This window comes from Pleurodeles waltl, chromosome 6 (assembly GCF_031143425.1).
Source record: "Pleurodeles waltl isolate 20211129_DDA chromosome 6, aPleWal1.hap1.20221129, whole genome shotgun sequence".
In the NCBI taxonomy this organism is placed as follows: Eukaryota; Metazoa; Chordata; class Amphibia; order Caudata; family Salamandridae; genus Pleurodeles; species Pleurodeles waltl.
The window spans coordinates 1,508,032,883-1,508,055,036 of record NC_090445.1 but is presented as its reverse complement, the minus strand read 5'-3'; the positions used below and the strand labels follow the sequence as shown (position 1 = coordinate 1,508,055,036).

Sequence of the window (22,154 nt, the reverse complement as noted above, 5' to 3'; positions counted from 1 at the left end):
TGCCTCCTCCTCTGCTGAGCAGCCAGTATGCCCATCCTTCTTTATATCACATACAGGGCAGCCATTGTGAAGCTCCTGATGCATTCTGGGGCTGATTTTGTACTGCGGAACCAGTTACCACCTAAATTGAATTGGTGGCAAATTGAACTTGCAAACAGGTCATTTTGTGACTTTTCACAATTTGTGACTCGCCTAAGCATACCGTTTGCAACTCTAACTGTGACTCGCAAATTCTGGTCGGAAAAAATACCAATTTGCAAATCGGTTGCATCGCAGTTTTCATTAAGCGAATGGCTGTTGTACATCGCATATGGCCCTTTTTACATTTGCAAAACAATTTGCGATTCACAAATCGTTCATACACGTGGGACCTAATTCCGTTAGAGAGAAATAAATGCTGGGTTGATACTTACTACCAGTCTCACAGAACCTAACCTGTATTGTCTATCTTCTTTGAAATCTATTCTAGTCAATCACATCGAGAAGTTCAAAGCATCTAAATGCTTAACTTTACTTGAGAACTTTAATACATTGGATTCTTGTCTAGGATGGAACCTATTCTAATAGTGTGGAGCCTTGGATGGCGGTTTTGCTGCTGCTGCTCTGTTCCTTTAATATCTGTCTCGCTTTACACATCATTCACTGGATGAGACATAATTGTCTAAAATGTATGTCCAACAATACAGATCATCATCGCTTATGCCTCCCTTTCTACTTGGAGGTCTTTATCCTGACACCTATTGATTGCTCCTCTTTCTATATATTGTGTTAAACATTTTACCTTGGTCATTGGTATAATCTCTTTGATACTCAAAAATCCTCCTACATGTATTATGGCGACCCTGTATCTTGATCATGCACTTCACCTTCTGGGTGTCTATTTATGGTGCATAATTTCTATAAGTCTGCTGGGTAACCTACATCAAGGACATATTTCCCATTTGTACACTTCCATTTAAACCATTTCTGACACATTTTGAAAACTTTCTTTGCATTTGCACTTAAAAAAGGCTTTGAAAAACGGGTTCTATGGATTACAACTATCGCTTTCCTTAATATCATCTTTCTGGGCTTATGGGTGGGGGGTGGTTCTTAGAACTTTGGTATTTCTCATTTGTTATTCACCTGTCGGGCAAGCTCATTGCCAGGTTTTTGGTTTCCAGTGTTTGGATTAGCAATAGGGTTGTCATTAGTCTTTTAGGGCCAGGCCTCCTTTTAGGTATTTGTGCACTTATAAGCTCCTGGTCCTTGGAAAAGTTTTACTTATATCTGTAGGAGGCTGGCCTGGCTTGTAGTGGGTACCAAGGGGTACTTACACTCTGTACCAGGTCCAGTTATCCCTTATTAGTGTAGAAGAGGTGTTTCTAGCAGCTTAGGCTGATAGAAGGTAGCTATAGCAGAGCAGCTTAGGCTGAAATAGGAGACATGCAAAGCTCCTACTATACCACTGGTGTCATATGCACAATATCATAAGAAAACACAATACACAGATATACTAAAAATAAAGGTACTTTATTTTTATGACAATATGCCAAAAGTATCTCAGTGAGTACCCTCAGTATGAGGATGCCAAATATATACAAGAGATATGTACACAATACCAAAAATATGCAGTAATAGCAAAAGGAAGTAATGCAAGCAATGTAAAGTTACAGTAGATTGCAATAGAAGCACATAGGTATAGGGGCAACACAAACCATATACTCCAAAAGTGGAATGCAAACCACGAATGGACCCCAAACCTATGTGAGCTTGTAGAGGGTTGCTGGGACTGTAAGAAAACAGTGAGGGTTAGAAAAATAGCCCATCCCAACACCCTGAAAAGTAGGTGTAAAGTGCACCTATATTCCCCAGAGAGCACAGAAGTCGTGATAGGGGAATTCTGCAAGGAAGACCAACACCAGCAATGCAACCAAAGTGGATTTCTGGACGAGAGCACCTGTGGAACAAGAGTCGCGACAAATTCGAGAGTGGGCAGATGCCCAGGAAATGCCAGCTGAGGGTGCAAAGAAGCTGCCACCGGATGGTAGAAGCTGTGGATTCTGCGAGAACCAAGAGTGAGAGAAACTTCCACGTTGGAGGATGGATGTCCCACGTCGTGAAGAAGCTTGCAGAGGTGTTCCCACGCAGAAAGACCGCAAACAAGCCGTGCTAGCTGCAAGGGTCGCGGTTAGGGTTTTTGGATGCTGCTGTGGCCCAGGAGGGACCAGGATGTCGCCACTTGGATGAGAAGACAGAGGGGGCGCCCAGCTAGTCAGGGAGCCCTCACAGAAGCAGGCAGCACCCGCAGAAGTACCGGAACAGGCACTTAGAAGAGGAGTGAACCGGAGCTCACCCGAAGACACAAAAGGGAGTCCCACGACACCGTAGGACAACTCAGGGGGTTGTGCACTGCAGGTTAGAGTGTCGGGACCCAGGCTTGGCTGTGCACAAAGGAAATCCTGGAAGAGTGCACTGGAGCCGGAGCAGCTGCAAATCACGCGGTACCCAGCAATGCAGTCTAGCGTGAGGAGGCAAGGACTCACCTCCACCGGACTTGGACTGAAGAGTCACTGGACTGTGGGAGTCACTTGGACAGAGTTGCTGAGTTCCAGGGACCATGCTCATCGTGCTGAGAGGGGACCCAGAGGACCGGTGATGCAGTCTTTTGTTGCCTGCGGTTGCAGGGGCAGGATTCCGTCATCCCACGGGAGATTTCTTCAGAGCTCCTTGTACAAGAAGGAGGCAGGCTACCCCCAGAGCATGCACCACCAGGAAACAGACGAGAAAGCGGCAGGATCAGCGATACAAGGTTGCAGTAGTCGTCTTTGCTACTTTTTTGCGGTTTTGCAGGCGTCCTGAGCAGTCAGCGGTCGATCCTTTGGCAGAAGGTGAAGAGAGAGATGCAGAGGAACTCTGATGTGCTCTTGCATTCGTTATCTAAAGAATTCCCCAAAGCAGAGACCCTAAATAGCCGGAAAAGGAGGTTTGGCTACCTAGAAAGGAGGATAGGCTAGCAACACAGGTAAGAGCCTATCAGAAGGAGTCTCTGACGTCACCTGCTGGCACTGGCCACTCAGAGCAGTCCAGTGTGTCAGCAGCACCTCTGTTTCCAAGATGGCAGAGGTCTGGGGCACACTGGAGGAGCTCTGGGCACCTCCCCTGGGAGGTGCAGGTCAGGGGAGTGGTCACTCCCCTTTCCTTTGTCCAGTTTCGCGCCAGAGCAGGGCTGGGGGATCCCTGAACTGGTGTAGACTGGCTTATGCAGAGATGGGCACCATCTGTGCCCATCAAAGCATTTCAAGAGGCTGGGGGAGGCTACTCCTCCCCAGCCCTGACACCTTTTTCCAAAGGGAGAGGGTGTAACACCCTCTCTCTGAGGAAGTCCTTTGTTCTGCCTTCCTGGGCCAAGCCTGGCTGGACCCCAGGAGGGCAGAAACCTGTCTGAGGGGTTGGCAGCAGCTGCAGTGAAACCCCGGGAAAGGCAGTTTGGCAGTACCCGGGTCTGTGCTAGAGACTCAGGGGATCATGGAATTGTCTCCCCAATGCCAGCAATTCCATGATCTTAAACATGTTACATGGCCATGTTCGGAGTTACCATTGTGACACTATACATAGGTAGTGACCTATGTATAGTGCATACGTGTAATGGTGTCCCCGCACTCACAAAGTCCGGGGAATTTGCCCTGAACGATGTGGGGGCACCTTGGCTAGTGCCAGGGTGCCCACACACTAAGTAACTTAGCACCCAACCTTTACCAGGTAAAGGTTAGACATATAGGTGACTTATAAGTTACTCAATTGCAGTGGTAAATGGCTGTGAAATAACATGGACGTTATTTCACTCAGGCTGCAGTGACAGGCCTGTGTAAGAATTGTCAGAGCTCCCTATGTGTGGCAAAAGAAATGCTGCAGCCCATAGGGATCTCCTGGAACCCCAATACCCTGGGTACCTCTGTACCATATACTAGGGAATTATAAGGGTGTTCCAGTATGCCAATGTGAATTGGTGAAATTGGTCACTAGCCTGTTAGTGACAATTTGGAAAGTAAAGAGAGAGCATAACCACTGAGGTTCTGGTTAGCAGTGCCTCAGTTAGTCATCACACAGGGAACACATACAAGGCACACTTATGAGCACTGGGGCCCTGGCTGGCAGGGTCCCAGTGACACATACACTAAAACAACACATATACAGTGAAATATGGGGGTAACATGCCAGGCAAGATGGTACTTTCCTACAATATCCCCATACCACAACCCTACCAATAGAACTCTGTGACAACCTATTCAATTTACAGCAAAATCACTGACATTTACAGCAACCTCACACCCCAATTAGATTCCAGCAGCTCATTACTAACCTGCCCATCACGACAACTTGATCAGAAAGAAGTCCTTCACCAGTGAAGAAACAGCTGCAGTCAGGTGGACCATCCAGCTTGGGGCCCCAACGGACCTTTGCCCCTCACATCTATAACCTCAGTACATCACCATTCAGCACAGCTCTCACCAACATCATGAACACCTCCATCATCTCTTCCACCTTTCCAGAAGCCTTGAAACACACAGCGTTAACACTTTCCTTAAGAAAGCCAGTTGGCCAACTTCTGACCTATCTCCATGCTTTCCTACCAAGCTAAAGTAATTGCAAAGGTCATCAACAAACAACTCACAAACCACCTTTCAAATCACCAGCTACTGGACAACTCTCAATCAGGTTTCAGAAGGAATCACAGCACAGAAACACACTCACCCCAGCCACCGATGAAATCAGGACCATCCTTGACCGAGGAGAAACAGCCGTCCTCATCCTGCTTGACATCTCCACGGCTTTTGACACAATCTCCTGCAACATACTTTTCAGGAGGCTACACTATTGTGGTATCAAAAGGGCCGGCACTCAGCTAGATCTGCTGTTTACTCACAGTGAGAAACCAATGAGTCACATTGCCACCCTTCACATCCGAGGCCAAGAAACGTGCATGCAAAGCCCCCAGGGTTCATCCTTCAAGCTGACCCTGTTGAGCATCTACACCGTGCTACTCACCAACATCATCAGGTCTCAAGGCAACACCATCATTTCCTACGCAGACAATACCCAACTCATCCTCTAACTAACACACAAGACGCCCACCACCAGAACTAACTTCACCAACTCCATGATCTTGGTAGCGGAATGGATGACAATCAGCTGCTTGAAACTGAATGCCACCTGGAGGTTGACGAAACTAGAATCCACACCACACCTCATATATCTGGCGTAGTTGCTTGAAACTGAATGCCAGTAAGTCGCAGGTACTAGTCCATGGAAACAAGAAGTCCCGATGGGACGCCACCTGCATGTATGGGTTTGTGGGTAGCAAAAGCATTTGTAGGGGTTGAGGGTGGGTATGGGATTTTTAGTGGCAATGACCTTCTTATGGTGGGCATGGATTTTTGGGTGACAAGGGCCTTTTTAGGTTTTAGGGTGGGTATGGGTTTTTGGGTGGAAAGGTCGTTTTAGGGTTTAGGGTGGGAATTCGTTTTTGGATGGCAAGGTTGCTTTTATGTTTTTTACACGGTATGGGTTTTTGGGTGGCAAAGCCATTTTTAGGAGTTAGAGTGGGTATGGGTTTTTGGGTGGCAAGTGCATTTTTAGGATTTAGGGTAGGTGTGGTTGTTTGGATGGCAAGGACATTTGTAGGATTGGTTGGGGTGGGTTTTTGGGTGGCAGGACATTTTTAGAGTTTAGGGTGGGTATGGGTTTTTGAGTGGAAAGGGCATTTCTGGGTTTTAGGGTGGGTATGGATTTTTGGTTTGCAAGGGCATTTTGGGGTTTAGGGTGGGTATGGGTGGCAAAGGTTTGTGTGTGTGTGTGTGTGTGTATACGTGTATATATATATATGTGTGTGTGTGGTAGGATTATACCTACCACAATGTTTTCATGGTAAAGGCATATGCATGGTAAACGTTTTTGTTGCAAAGGCATGCGTGGTAAAGACGCATGCGTTGTATTGATGGCGTTTTAAAAGGCATGCATGGTTCCGTCATACAGCCCTACCAAGGCATCTCTAATAAATTCAGGGCTCTATAATAGATTTCAGACGAGCCACGCTATTGTAAGTGGACCAAGGTGGTCAAATAGTATCTCACATTCCAAGCCTGTAAGATGGGGAGCAAGTGTCTGGAGAGCAGAGGTTTATACAAAGGGCAAAATCACATAAAGTTAGCTGTACTTTGGTTAGATGTTTTGTTTTATAGGGCCCCTGGGAAGGGACCTGAACCAGGTACCCTATACAGGAAAAGCAAAAAGAAAGTGCACAGTGCTTGATCTCTGCCTTGTAATGTAGAATCTGTGTGCAAGTTACATGTTAGTACAAGATAAGGCTCCATACCCACAATGGTAATCAAGTTGGAGTAATTAGTAATAGATTTCAAGGCTTGCACCTTCAAAACGAGAGCATTTGAGCAGTGTTCATAATACAAAATTTTCACTCACTCTTTCATCGAAGCCGTAATCAAAGCTGGATAAATAAAACATCCCGTAATGCCTCGCTGTTCAAACGTCCACTTGATAAAGGTTAACCAGGAAAGCTCCCCCATTTTCTAATCTCTTCCCATTTTCTCTTGAGCTTGATAATCCTTCAGTACTGACCTTGAGAAATTTGCTTTAGGTGTGCATGAGATTTTGAGCCATAATAATAAAGGGACGATTTGGGCTGCATCATCTATATAACTTGGGGCTAGTTCTGTGTGCCCGATAAATGAGGGCAAGAATGCAGAATTGACAGAAGATGGGTAACAAATGTGTTCTCTTTTTCAGAAGGATATCTACGTTAGTGTATCCCAATACTTCAGCAGCATAGAGTCCTACTGGAATGCATCTGATTTTGTATGCTCACGGTAACTCCTTTATTGGCTTGGAGCCCAAACTGGATGAGAAACAGAAAACTGCTTTAGTGGCTCTGTGAAGTTGTTGTGATCTAATATTAGGAAGATGGCCCCAATTATAACCAGAGTTGAGTGGTATCCCTAAATAAGTAAAAAAATAAGAATAAAAAAAGGACTCTATCCAATCTTACCCCCATCAAAGCGATAAATTAAGGCCTTGGTCAACCGTGCCTAAGCCTGCTCTGAAGCCAAATTAAACAGGGTATAAAACTTTATTGGTTTCTGCTCAAGCCTAGAAAGTGGGACCCTCCCCAAAGTGTTGGTGGTTGAATCCAGTAACAAAATAGGGTGGTAGCAACTGGTTTGTGTCCTCTATCCTTTCTAAGAACTTGGGACTATAAAAGCTTCCCTCCATAAAGGGGCAATGGGGCCCTTGATTGATGCTTGCCCTACACTAGTGACTAAAGTCTATGTCCCCTTTAAGTACATCCATTTGGTGTTCTGTCAGGGCCTGGGGCTTAACTCACAACACTAGCTTTAATTGCCCTCTAATTTGAAATTTGGGACTTCAGCTGATACCAGGTCAGAGGTATCTGAAAGATCCTCAGCTGAACGATTACTAGAAGGTTTATCTGAAGTGAACACTTTGGAAAAGTAAGTTGTTCAGGTATTGGCCAAAATTAGGCATTCTATCTTGGTGGTATAATGGTTAGTTTAAAAAAAGGGTCTAATCTGGTCCTTTCTGCAGCCAAGTGCTTTTTATAGGCCCTTCTGGCAAGTTTTGCGTGTTCTTTGTCTCTGGAAATGGCTTTAAACACCTCTTTAAGAAGCTGATTAGCATAAGAGGTTGCGTCATACTATCTGCCTATTTGGGGGTGCATTTCTTAGGATTCCTGACTAACAAGATTTGGGCCTCTTTTGCACATAGGGAAACACATCTGCTTCTGGCTTAAGCTGGTTCAGCCACAGGAGATGAGCAAAGTTGAGTCATCCTCTTCCGCCTGGATTACCTCTTTAAGAAAGTTGTTTGGGTTGATTTTACTCTATTTCAATCTTACACCTTTGTTGGCTGACTAGTTTATATCCCCTAACTTTTTAGGTTTATTGCTTTTTCTATTTCCATATCAAATACCCTGGAAAGTGAAATATGGTCACTCGCACAATCAACATTAACTTTAAAGTCAGAAGTAGATACATCAAAATCCTCAGAGATCAAGATGAAATCAATTGCACCGCATTTACCATTTCCTTGAAATGTTGGAGGTAGCAGATTAGATAAGAGATTTGTGTCAACTGCGAACATTATATGTTTTTTAACGAGGATCCAGTTTAAGGCTTCCCCAAATGGACTATGCCTAAATTGGGAAATGTCGTCTCCTTTCACATTCATCAGACCACAAACTGGCTTCCAACTAAATTTACAAGAGGCAATATAAAAATCACATGGCGAGCAACGTAGTTTCCTAACTTTCACATCTAATAGTTTACCGACACTGTTACAGTCCTCCCCCCAGCTGGAGGAGAGATTGTTGGGTTACTGTAAGTTTGAAACCCAATCATCTAAGTCCTTTGACGACATACTAAGCCAAAATTACAGATGAAATTTAGCCAGGCCGGATTATGAAGCTTATTACGCAAGGTGGCTGTATTCCAAGAAGGGGCACCTGAACCACTAATGGTGGCCTCCATGAGGTTATACTTGACAGTCATATTATGAGCTTGTATGGGACGGACTCTGCCACCACTATCACCTAATGTTCTTGACTCCCAGCTCGACCCATATTCTCATATGGGCTTAACCCAATCAAAGTGGTTAAGGTCCAAGAAACAAGTCCCTGCCGCAATGCTAAAACTACTTGGAGTGTCCCTTCACGCAGCTGACCCACAAGCAATGTTGCAGTGAGCCTGCAAGTTTAGCTTATAAAAGTATTCCAGCACAAGAGCCGAAATCCCCTTCTAATGATTCAACAAATTACTGAGGTGATGCAAAAGAATACTAACCAGCCTACGGTTTTAAAATTTTAATACTACGCAGTCCCATTTCCCAAATTCCAGGTCATTGCTGACCTGTCTTACTCTCCTAAGAGAATTTTGTTAAACAAGTTATTGGGGCACCCAGAGTTCTCCCTCAACCAGTTAACCACTTTTGCTTTTAGATCAGGCTCCTGTTCTGTCTTGCCCACAGGAACGTTTCTTAGAACCAAAACATAAGCGGTACAAGCTGGATAAATGAAGATGTACATTATTATCTACAAAACTTGAGTTTACCGTTTTTGTTTTACAAGAGGGAGACTTGGGTATGGCACAATCAGTAAGGTTATTTACACACTGGGTACATGACTCAAAAGTCTCACCTCCTGCTGCGTGAGAAGCCTTAATAGTACCATTATTGGAAGGGTTATTATGATTAACTGGAACTCAATATACAATTTTGGTAGTGGAAATGTTACCACAATGACACTGTATTCAGGATCTCAGACTGTTATTTGTCCTCAATTGTATTCAAGCGGTCCTGAATGTCCAGGCAGAAACTCTGTAACACATTTTCCAGTTTCTTAAATAGTCACAGTGTGCTTGAAAGGTTGATTGTAAACTAAATATTCTGATCCCTGTTTAGGTAGTTACCCTGCCAGACACCATAGAACATGGGCATTCACTCAGTGGTTTGTCAAGAGTGCTCTTCCCTCTCATTTTGTGTACACCCAGGTTTCTTGTTTGTTTTTTGCGCACCCTTCCTTTCTTTTCCTTTTAGGCAGAGGAGAATTGGGAGAGTCTGTATGAGTCTCAATAATATCTAAATGGGAGTCATTCGAAACACAGGGATTTTGAAAAATACTAGGTCCCCTGTTAGTTAACATGAGGTCAACATGTCAGTTGAAGGGCTATTTCTATTGTGGAGTCACCAAGGCTCTCTGGAGGACCCAGTAGCCATTATGGAAGGGGTCAAGAACCTAGATTGACACTGTACCTTATCAATCCTTTCCTTCATCAAATTAATTTGATATTTGTGCAATAAATCATGCATTAACACAGTGCAAATACCTCAAAAATACACCACACAGGTTTAGAAAAATATGGAATATTTATCTGAGTAGATTAAGGTCAAAACTATCAAGATGCAATAAGTACAAGTTGAAATATCACTTTTGAAATGATAAATAGTGTCTTTAGTTCTTAAAAAGCAATAAGTGTTTTTTGCAAGCACAAAGTACCTGGTTTGCGTCTAAATTATCTGCATGGGACCGCAGAGGAGGCGATGCGTGGAAAATAGGGAGGTGTGCGTCGGTTTCTCCGGGCGAACACAGATGATGCATCAATGCTTTTCCACACAGCAAGGGCTTTGCATCGATTTCCGTTGTGCAGATTTTGATCCTCTTCGGGTTGCGAGATATTTGGACACCCCGGGAACGAGGCAGAGAAATCCTGGGTATGCAGGACAAAGTCACAGGACCTGCGTAGATCCGGTGGGCGATGCAGGGAAATTTCTGTTGCACGGCAGGTGCTGTGTCAGTTCCTCTCACAGGAAGTCAGGCTGTGTCGTTCCGTCTCGGCTATTCGTCGATCCAGTGCATCGAAGTTTCAGTCGCAATGCTGGTGCTGCGTCGAACTCCACTCAGGGTGCCAGGCTGTGTCGTTCCGGTTTGGCGTTGCAGTGATTTTCTTACCGCAGGCTCTGCGTCGATTTTTGCCACACGAGTTCTTTGTAGAGATGAAGTCTTTTTGGCCCTGAGACTTCAGGAAACAGGAGGCAAGCTCAATCCAAGCCCTTGGAGAGCACTTCTCAGCAGAGCCAGAGGGCAGCAGGGCAACAGCAAGGCAGAAGTCCTTGACAACAGTCATGTGTGTCCTTTGGGCAGCCAAGCAGCTTCTCTTGGCAGGTTACATGTTCTGATTCAGAGTTCCTTTCCCAGTAGCTATCTTTTCAAGAAGTGTCTGAGTTGGTAGGGTCAGAGACCCAGTTTAAATACACAAATGTGCTTTTGAAGTGGGGGAGACTTCAAAGAGTGGCTTAGAAATGCACAAGATCCCCTTTCACTTCCATCCTGTCTGCCAGGGTCCCAGTGGGGGGTTTGGCGGTCCAGTGTGTGAGGGCAGACCACTGTCCTTTCAAATATAAGTGTCAGTCCCTCCATCCTCCCAGCCCAGGAATACCCATTCAGTATGCATATGTGTGCACGTGTGACTGAGCATCCTGTGTTTGGGGTTGTCTGAGTGAAATGCACAAGGGTGCTGTCAACAAACCTATCCATATGTGGATTGTAAGGCACAGAAGGATTTAAGTGCAGAGAAATGCTCACTTTCTAAAAGTGGCATTTCTCAAATAGTAATATTAAATCAAACTTCAGTCAGCAGGATTTTGTATTACCATTCAGGCCATACTAAATATGATCCTGCTACTCCTTTCAAATCAGAATCAACCACTCAAACAGTATATGAGGATAGCCCTAATGTTAGCCTATGAAAGGAGCAGGCCTCACAGCAGTGTTGAACAAATTTAGGAGTTTTACACTACCAGGACATATAACTACACAGGTATATGTCCTGCCTTTTGCCTTCATAGCACCCTGCCCTATGGGTTACCTAGGGCCTACCTTAGGGGTGACGTATATGTAGAAAGATGGAGTTTAATGCTTGGCAACTACTTTTAAATGCCAAGTCGATGTGGCAGTGAAACTGCACACTCCGGCCTTGCAGTGGCAGGCCTGAGGCATGGTTAAGGGGCTACTTAGGTGAGTGGCACAATCAGTGCTGCAGGCCCACTACTTGCACTTAATCTACAGGCCCTGGGAACACTTTACTGGGGACTTACAAGTAAATTAAATAAGCCAATTGGGTATGACCCAAAGTGACCATGTCTTAAGGGAGAGAGCATATGTACTTTAGCACTGGTTAGCAGTGGTAAAGTGTGCAGAGTCCTAAAACCAGAAAAAACAATGTAAAAAAAAGTGGAAGGAGGCAGGCAAAAAGTTAGGGGTGATCACCCTAAGACTGTCAGGTCTAACACAACCCACATGAAGTATGCAGCCTGCCTCAGGTGCGCAGTTGGGTGTTGTGGGTCTTGAAGTCCCCCAGGTCCTGATTCCAGCGCATCCCATGCTGCAGGCTTGGAGTCCTCTATATGAGTGCCCAACCTTCACAAAGTACTAGGCCCTTCCTCAGTGGCTCAAACGGGTGCTGCCGGCCTTGAAGTCACCAGGTCCTGGTTCCAACACGTCTGTGGGCTTGAAATCCTCAATCTGAGCACCTGAACAGTGCGAAGTACACAGCCGCACCTCAAGGGTTCAGCAGGGTGTTGTGGACCTTGGAGTCCCCTGGTCCTGGTTCCAGCATGTCCCACAACACATCAGGGCCTCCTCCTCGCTACTTAAGTTTGCAAAAAGTTGAAGACCTGGCTCTTTGAATTATTAAGGGACGCTTGCACACTTTGCTCAAGTGCCTGGATACCCTTACGGATGATTAGTGCACTGTACAAATCAATATAACATCCCTTGTTGTCTTGTTTCTGCCTTTTTGTGTACTTTCATTGTCTTGCATAACCCAGCCAGAGGTTGTATGTCTGCTGCTCATAATTTTCTATAGGTTTCTTGAATCTGAGGAGCTTAAATTGGTGGTTATGCTGTCTCTTACCTGGCTCCTTAAGTCATTTTTAGGCCCTAGAACAGTGTCTGACTGTTAAAGATCTTGAATGGTCCTCAGAACATATTTTTTATCCTCACACTAAGGTAATGGTGTGGGACCACTGAAGACTTTTAGGGGCTGTGAAATCTGATTTAACAGTGGAATCTCGATATATTCTAAAATGAGTCATTTAGGCCAGTTTGAAAACGTACAAACTGGTTTATGACAGGCTCATGTGGCTATTTATGCACTTAAATCTATCATGACCTGGGTGCAAGCCGCTCTCGTTTTGCTCAGGCACTTAACCGCCATGCAAAACGAGTGAACAATCCAATTTCACATTACTTCCCATTGTTTTTTTGTTTTTTTCATCTAGGTATTAATTGGAGGCAAAATCACACCTGATGGAATGTCAGGGTTTTTTTGTTTTCACAGTTAACACCTAGGTCTAAATAACCGCGTAAACGAATTGGTGTTATAGATGGGACCAGGTATTTTTTATCACAACCATCTCTATACAAAAGTCTCACCTTATGGCTGATAATCAATAGGTTTTCATAAACGCGAAGAGAAGTGCACTCAAAGTCTGTTCAGATCTGGGGTTATGTGATCGAGGCAACTCCAGAAGGAACTTCTGATTGTTCGTTTTGTCAATTGAGGGGAAAATGTGTCCTCTGTGTGTGTGTGTGTGGTTTTTTCTTTGTGCTGGCACGAAGGGGCTTCCGTGATGAGTGATAGAGTGAAGAAAGTGAGAGCATTTCTTGGGTAAGGCAGTTCAGTATGGAGACCGATGGAGACTTGCGTAGGAGACTCCCAGCTAGGGGCAGCAATAGCTCCCAGAAATGTTGCTTGTTTTGTTCAAATCAGTTCAGTTGAAGGACCAATGTGATGCAAGCCTTGACATTCCAACAGTGAATAAGCCCTGTGCTGGAAGCCCCAGTGCGGCCTGATTACATCTCCCCTGTGCAGCTCACTCTGTGCCTGCCTGTGCCAGTGCACAATATGGTCTCGCTCACAAGCCTCAAAAGGTGATCATTCCAGGTACTCCAGGCCATTTCACTCACACAGTGGTCATCTCAGATAGATACAGCCAACTCTGCAGTTCTGACAGTCTCCTATCTCAATCTCCGTCATTCAAGAAGATAAAAACTGAAGTAGTCCTTTGCAGAGATCTCACCGAAATACGGGAGCAAACGTCATTCGAAATCTTTAAAAATGTTTTGACATTTTTACTGTTGGAATGTCGACTCTTACTTGGTCAGCTCTTCTTTGTATCAATCAATCAATCAGGAATTTCTAAAGCGCACCACTCACCTGTGAGGGTATCAAGGCGCTGAGGAGGTGGGGGGCGGGGGAGGTGCTGCTACTGCTTGAACAGCCAGGTCTTGAGAAGTTTTCTGAAGGTAAGGAGGTCTTTGGTCTGTCGCAGGTGGGTGGGAAGAGTGTTCCACGTTTTGGCGGCAAGGTGCGAGAATGATCTACCGCCGGTTGTAGTTCTGCGAGGGCGAGGGCGGCGGAGCGGAGATGCCAGGTCGGGGTGTAGAAGGAGAGCTGTCTGTTGAGGTATTCTGGTCCGGTGTTGTGCAGTGCTTTGTGAGCGTGAGTGAGGAGTTTGAAGGTGATTCTCTTGTTGACTGGGAGCCAGCGCAGGTTTCTCAGGTGGTCTGTGATGTGGCAGTGGGATGTCCAGGATGAGGCGTGCGGAGGCATTCTGGATGCATTGCAGCCTCTTCTGGAGTTTGGCTGTAGTTCCTTTGTAGAGGGCATTGCCATAGTCCAGTTTGCTGCTTACGAGGGCTTGGGTGACTGTTCTTCTGGTTTCGGTGGGTATCCATTTGTAGATCTTTCGGAGCACGCAGAGGGTGTTGAAGCAGGAGGAGGACATTGTGTTGACTTGCTGGGTCATGGATAATGAGGAGTCCAAAATGAATCCTAGCTTGCGGGCATGGTCTTTGGGAGTCGGAGCAGCTCCGAGAGTGGCAGGCCACTAGGAGTCATCCCATGCGGATAGGGTGGAGCCAAAGATGAGGACCTCCATCTTGTCGGAATTGAGTTAGAGGCAGCTGCTCTTCATCTATTCGGTGATGGCCTTCATTCCTTTGTGGAGGCTGGTCTTGGCAGAGTCCTTGGTGAGGGAGAAGATCAGCTGGGTGTCATCGGCGTATGAGATGATGCTGAGGTTGTGGGATTGGGCGATGTTAGCGAGCGGGCCATGTAGATGTTAAAGAGGGTCGGGCTGAGGGACGAACCCTGGGGTACGCCACAGATGATTTCAGTGGCCTCCGAGTGGAATGGGGGGAGGCGGACCCTCTGGGTTCTGCCGGTGAGATAGGAGGTGACCCTGTCCAGGGTTCTGTCATGGATTCCTGCATTGCTGAGGCGTGAGCGTAGGTTATGGTGGCAGACGGTGTCGAACGCGGCTGAGAGGTCCAGGAGGATGAGGGCTGCAGTATTGCCGTTGTCCAGTATGATTCTGATGTAGTCATGGCGGCGATGAGGGCGGTTTCGGTACTGTGGTTGCTGCAGAATCCGGATTGGGAAGGGTCCAGGGTGCAGTTCTCCTTGAGGAAGTTGGTTAGTTGTCTGTTGACAGCCTTCTCGATTACTTTTGCCGGGAAGGGGAGCAGGGAGATAGGCCGGTAGTTCTTGAGGTCCTTTGGGTCCGTCTTGGGTTCTTTGAGGAGGGCGTTGATCTCTGCGTGTTTCCAGCTCTCCGGGAAGGTGGTGGACTCAAAGGAACTGTTGATGATCTCCGTAGTTAGGGTGCAATGACGGAGCTTGCTTTGTTGAGGATGTGCTGAGGGCAGGGAACAGATGGAGAGCTGGAGTGGATGGTGTTCATGATTTCAATGGTGGTGTTGTTGACGAGGTCCATGAGTGCAGGAGGTTGGTCGGAGGTGACTCTGTGGTGTTGGTTTGTTGCCGGGGGGTCTGGGTGCTGACGCTGTTGTGGATGTCTGCAATCTTGCAGTGGAAGTAGGAGGCTAGGGAGTCGCAGAGGTCTTGGGATGGTGGGATGTCACTGGTGTTGGAGAGTTCCTTCACGATGTTGAGGAGCTCCTTGTGGCTGTGTGCGTTGTTGATTTGGTCTTTGAAGGCGGTTCTCTTGGTGTCTCGGATGAGTTGGTGGTGTCTGCGGATGGTGTTTTTGAAGGCTGTGTGGTTGTACATAGTCTGATCTTGGCGCCACTTTCTTTCGAGTCTTCAGCAGGTTTGCTTAGATTCGTGGAGGTCAGCGGTAAACCAGAAGGCCTTTCTGCCAGAGGGATTCTTGATTGGGGCGAGAGTATTGGCGCAGGTGTCGACCCATTGCCTGAAGTTGCGGGCAGCTGCATCAGTGTCGGTGGTGTCGATGGGTGGGTTCCTGGAGAGGGTCGCGATAAGTTGGTCTTCAGTGACCTTGTTCCAACTGCGATGTGGGATCCGTTGTGGGTGGTGGTGTGTTGTGGGTTTCTTGTAGGAGAAGTGATGCAGCAGTGATCTGTCCAGTGTAGTTCGGTGGTGTGGCTGAAGTAGACGTGATTGCTGGCGGAGAAAATGGGGTCGAGTGTGTGTCCTGCAGAGTGGGTCTGTGTCATGACGAGCTGTTTGATGCCGAGGTTGGAGAGGTTGCAGGGTGGCAGTGTTGTTGTTGTTGGTGTTCTCGATGTGGAAGTTTAAGTCCCCGAGGAGTATGTAGTCAGTGGATGCGAGAGTGTGCGTGCTGATGACGTCAGTGATGGAGTCGCTGAACTGCTGTCAGGGGTCGGGGGGCCTGTAGATGAGGGTCCCTTGGAGGGTGGTGTTTGGGTCAGTGTGGATCTGGAGGTGCAGGTGTTTGGTGGTGCTGAGGGTGTCTTCGGTGCTGGTCGTGATCCTGAGGGTGTTCTTGTGGATGATAGCGATGCCTCCTCCTGGTTTGTTGGAGCTGTCCCTGCGGGTGATCTTGTAGCCGTCCGGGATGGCTATGGCGATGTCAGGTGCTGAGGAAGGGTTCATCCAGGTCTCGGTCAGGAAGGGTGACGTCTGGGAAGGCTGAGTTGAGTAGATTCCATAGCTCTACTGCGTGCTTGTGGACTGAGCGGGTGTTGAGGAGGATACATCGGAGATGGTTGCTTCCTGCCTTGGTGGGTGGGTCGTTGGCGTGGAGGCTGGTGAAGGTGCAGCTCCGGCAGGAGAAGGGTCCGCGGGGGTCTGTGGGAAGGCTTAAAGGTAGGCAGGAGAGCGGCTGGTGTTGAGGACGTGGAGGTTGGCAGCGTTGTAGAGAAGACTTGCGTGGCAGCAGTGGGGGGATGAAAGCTAGAGGTTCTGCCGCTGGGCGCGGTCCATGCGCAGACGGGCTTGCCTTTGGGGCAGCCGCTGAGCGGCTGCAATTAAGTAGGGAGGTGGGGGGCGGAGAGGACAGCTGGGAGGCGGGAGCGGGGTGAAAAACAGCACGAAAAAGGGGGCAGGTGCAAAAAGGGGGTGGGCCGCGGGGGGGAGAGAGCAGAGTGAGAGAAAAACGAGGAAGAGAGTAGCACGAAGCAAAAAGAGCACAAAGGGACAGAAGTGAAGCAGAGCAGAGAGCAAAGCAGAGAAAGGAGGAGAGAGGCAGAAGGTAGCCTAGTAGGAAAGCAGAGCCTCTCCCGCTAGACACCAGGGATGAGGCGCAGGCAGAAGCCTGCGGGTGGAGGAGGGCCTCGAACTCCTGACAGAGGTCAGGAGTTCAGAGGAGCCAGGGAAAGGGCTCTACTTGCAAGGTGGAGCCACGGGAGGCAAAGCAGTATACTGACCAGGTCAGCACTCAAAGTCAGCACTCTATGCACAGGGAATTTGTGATGTGCTTCTGTCAGGAGTTCAGAGGAGCCAGGGAAAGGGCTCTACTTGCAAGGTGGAGCCACGGGAGGCAAAGCAGTATACTGACCAGGTCAGCACTCAAAGTCAGCACTCTATGCACAGGGAATTTGTGATGTGCCTAGGAGTTATTCCACCCAGTTTTGATACAGGGATAAATAATATGCTTGAATGTACTTTTACTGTCTATGGAACTGGAGTCTTCGCTTTGCCACCCGCTGTACTAACACCCATGGCCAATCCTTCTCAAACTGCTTTCATCCAGATTGCCTGGCCCGTGCAGTAGACAGCTTCTAATAAATGTTCACAGTGTCTATGACGATAATCTAAGAGTAGCTTTTAATAGATATTGCCCTTTGCTGAAGGCATTAATCGATATCAATAACGCGCCCAACAGTAAGCATGAGTGACAGGTCATAAAGAGGGGCGAGGCTAATGGCCACCAAGCAATGCCAGCAGCATGAGGGCAGTTAGGACCTACCACACACCTTACAACCACGTGCAGACACACTCGCCCTGTCTGCTTAACGTGTCCGCTGGTCACTTGCACTGGACCCAATAATTCTTTCAAACAGTAGTTTATGCTCTCAGTCTACGCCTTTGGCCTGCCTTGGCCAATCGCATCACTCCATGAAGGTGCGAACAAAAAATGTTTCTTAACACAAAATCCGAGTGAGCGTTTTCTGTTACCACCCATGAGAAGAAGTAACTGAAAACCACTTCGCAAATATAAAAACAATAATAAAAAAAAGCACGATGGCAAGTGAAGGCGACCGACAGAGCTGAAAGTGCAGATGTTAGGGTCACGACTAAACAGCATAAACGCAAAGGTAGCAGAAATGACACCATGCACTCTTCGGACCTGACGACAGTGGTGTAACAAAGGCGCTCGCTGTGTGTGTGTGTGTGTGTGTGTAGGGGGGGGGGCGGGTTGAGGGCGGATGGGAGCGGGCGGGGGGGGCGAGATCCAGCGGACCCCTTAGCACAGTACTCTTGGCTAAAAGCTCATGCGTGAGTCTGGGGTGTGTGGTGAGCCGGGCCGGGCCGTCCATGTAGTATGCAGCACCCACACCCTTCTATGTTTCATTACGCCACTGACGACAGACACAATATGGACCATGTCACAGACCTTTCCAAGGCCCATTCTAGCCATGGAAACGGAGGTTTATAAATGGGCAGGAAGCACAGTCAAAATTCAAATGGGTATAGGAAAAGTATTTTTTTTCCGCCACAGCCGAAAATTTATCCTTTTTGTAAAGTTGCAACAAAAAAAAATCACTGGCAAGTTTGCATAAGCACGTATAAACTAGTGTGGATGTCAAACAGAAGCCCAGGAGCAGTACTCCTTCCCAGACTTTCTTCTGGAAACCGTTGTTGACTCCAAAAGCGAGTCAGATATAGACTCCAAACATAGGAGGAAACCCAGGAGAGTAAACTTCTGCCTTCTTAGTGGATCTGGCACAGAATGCGAGAAGGCAGGAGTCACGCATACAGTATACACTGAAGGACTTCATATGCCACCAAATTCTGTGGGTCCGGTGTAAACTCTTTCGGAGTTCACCAGTGAAGGCGCTGTTTAACTAATGTGTAATCCTAATAGTGTGCGCTTTTTCAAGGCAGTTCCTTCTTGCATTGAACTTGTTGAGTTTGCTTATTATGTCCCTCATCGTGCACCCTTCTATGAAATGATGTACTTCAGAGACGTGATGCACCTCAGGAAAGCTCAGTTTAACTTCCCAGGAAAACGCCTAATGGATTTAATGTCCTCTGTAGTAGTCGCCATGGGAACAAGTTAAACACTTCCTCTAAAGTGTAAACAGAACACAGGCGGAGGAGCTTGAGAGCAGGTGCTCAGAGTACCTGACTCATTCTCCCTATTAAAAGATGTATATTGGTAATTTTACTAGTTTACGCACAATATTGTGACTCTATGCAGCCTTATTTGTATTCCCGCCATCTTCCAGTGGCTTTATGTGTCATCTCTGCCTGTGACGTGGAAGGGAATGCATTTCATCGTGTTATTTTCGGTTCGCCTGTTTTTGAGAACATAGTGTTCTGGCAAACACGGAGTTGAGGGAGGAGGTAGGCGGGATTATTAATTTCACTTGATTAAATAGGGTGGGCGGGAGGGGTTGCTTGTCACCAAGGTGGGCCTCATCAGTTGCCCTCAGTATTGACAACACACGGATGAGTAAAGATGCGACCCGATGCTAGCTAAAAGTGGGACAAATCAGTGGTAGATAATTTCATTGCCCTTATGCGTTGTTTAATGTGTATGAATGAATCACATGCGCATAGTATCAAGCAGGAGTACACAAAGCAGTTCGAGGTCTGGATGAGAGCATGTGTATTGTACTTTGTTTTGCTTTCTCTTGTTACTGGTTATTTGTTGAGCACAGCCTTCCCTGGTACTTTGCCTCTTGGCGCTGTATGCATACTTCAGTCAGTTATAGTGGCTTTTCTCGATTTATGTTTTCCACAAAGGTATTCATTCATGAACAACCTGGATGGTTTCGGTGTGTGTGGCTATTTCTACAGCGATCTTGCGTGTGGGCTTGGATGTCTTTTCTGACCTTCTATATTAACCCATATGGATATCCACTCTGTAGAGGGTTGTCTTGGCTTGGTGGTTCTCAGTGGGGTTCTCTTCATGAAATCCTCCACTTAACCCACGTCAGCTGCTGTATTCCTACCTCTCTGTCAGTCTACATGGACCCCTGTGTGGATAAAGCATGAGCCTATGGATTACGTTCCAGGAGTGTTACCTGTTTCTAAAACTTTGTATTGACTACTGTAGTTTCTGGAATGTGTTACCATGATACAGCCTTTCCTTATACCCTTGTCTCTGGTCCAGGGGCTTCCTTGTCCCTGGTACAGTTGTTGAATTTCCCCATGCCCCCATTTGGTGAAGAACAGTGATGTGCCTATGTATGGTGACTCCCACAGTTTCTCTATTTGGAGTGTCTAGCTGCAGGAGGATGGGCCGCATCAGGAGATTTAAAGTACATAATTCTGCTTCATAATGTGCTACCCATGTTAGGATGTCCTTGCTTATAGGTACAGGGGAAGTGAGACCGTCTACAGCCTTTGAGGGTAACCTGATTTTACGTTTTCTTGCTGTCTAAATAGTGATTTAAATGCTTGTGTTTAAGGGCAATGGGCCTCCACTGTTTCGGGGTGTAGATTGCTGCTTTCCTATTAGATCCCAAACAGTTGTGTTACATGAATTGACATTGACAGCGATGCAGCCAGGCTGAAAATAGAAGACCTACTGGAGCTGCAGGATTTTCAAAGTGAGCATCTGGAAAAAGGGGACTGGTATTTGAATAAGCATGTCGTTATGTTTTTTTTTTGTTTTTTTTAACAACTTGGTTTAATGTCTAAACATAGACCGCATATACACAGGCTCCCACATATACAAAATATAGGCTACCAATCTTATCTCACATTACCATCACGGTACAGGAATGCTTACCTCTGTTTAATTGCTGTATTAATTGAAACGTAAGCTTTGTAAGGACAGAGGAAAGACCAGGCCAATTGAAGGTGTAAGACTCGGAATAATCGGAGCAGTTGGAGAGTTATTTGTCAGGAGAAAGAAATTGCTAGCCTGCATACAGGTGAGGTCTGACACCAAGTAAGGAGCTCACCTCTCACCAGTGCTTAATTTGTAAATAAAAATGTGCCAGTGCCCTAAACTCTTCTTTGAAACCCTCGGCTGCTGCAATTAATTGTCGGAACACGGAATACTGAGGCGGTGTAATCCTGAAGCCATCGTGGGCCTCTTTAATCCATTTACAGCTACTCCCTGCCCCTTCAGCTCACTCTTACAGCTTTCTGCTTTCTCCCTTTGTGACGCTTTTTCGTTTTTCCTTTCCTACGTCTTTCCCATATGTGTCTTTTGCTCGCAGCAAATGCTTGAGGCCAAAGAATAAGCCCCGGCCCTCAAAAATAAGAGCTGGTGCTTAGCACCGGAAACAACAAGCACAAATTAAGCACAGCGTCTCACGGAAAAATATTTAGGTTTACATTGGAGAGAGAGAGAGGGGCTTCTGAAAACCAGCTGTTTAAATTAGTTACACTGAAGTTCCATCAGAGAGCCTCTTTGTCCCAATCCTTTTCTATACAAATTCAACTCAGCCATCAGTTCTAGGTAACTAGATGCAAATTATTCTCTGCTCATGGTAAACCAAGTGAGAACTGCACAGACACAGCACATCCATAGTAAGAACTGCTTATAGTAGGCATTATAGTATGCATTAGAAATAATGTAGTGGGTGACTCCTTTGATGTATGCATGTATGTTGTATTTGTATAGCACACACCTAACCTAAAGGCAACAAAGCACTGTACACGGTCAAAGGCAAAACTAGTCAAGTAATGAGTGGAGTGGTTCTGTGTGGATAAGTGAGGGTGGACTGTTACTGCATGAAGATGTACTCTTCAAAAAGGTGCGCCTTCAGCTCTTTCTGGAATTCAGGGAGAGTTGAGGTGATCATGAGAAATATGGGCAGCTTCATCCAGATCCTGGATGCATGCATGGATGGAAAAACCTCATTGCCTTGCTTTTTTCTTTTTCTGGATTTCCACTAGAAAAACATGGAAAACAAAATCAGGCTTATTACCGTGTGCCTGATATAGATGAACCTGGATTCGCCCTCCACACCAAAAATCTAAGCACATGAAAAGAGGTGGTTAAATGGCCTGCAAGTCAGTTGCTGATTGCAGATTCTAAGAGTCGGTCTGATGAACCATTTTATTGCATTTAGGATGGTTCCTGGTTGTGATACACTGAATGTGGTAACAGTGAGACTGTTGATAGCAGATTTAATCTGAGCTCCTTTGTGCACACATATCGTGATGGATAATGAG

The 22,154-nt window shown here is 46.5% G+C and overlaps 1 protein-coding gene across 3 annotated transcripts in view; it reads left to right on the top strand.

Moving 5' to 3' along the window:
- PRKCZ (protein kinase C zeta) overlaps positions 1-22,154 on the top strand; it is a 604,208-nt gene that overhangs the window by 552,239 nt on the left and 29,815 nt on the right. The gene's annotated exons all lie outside the window — the stretch shown is intronic.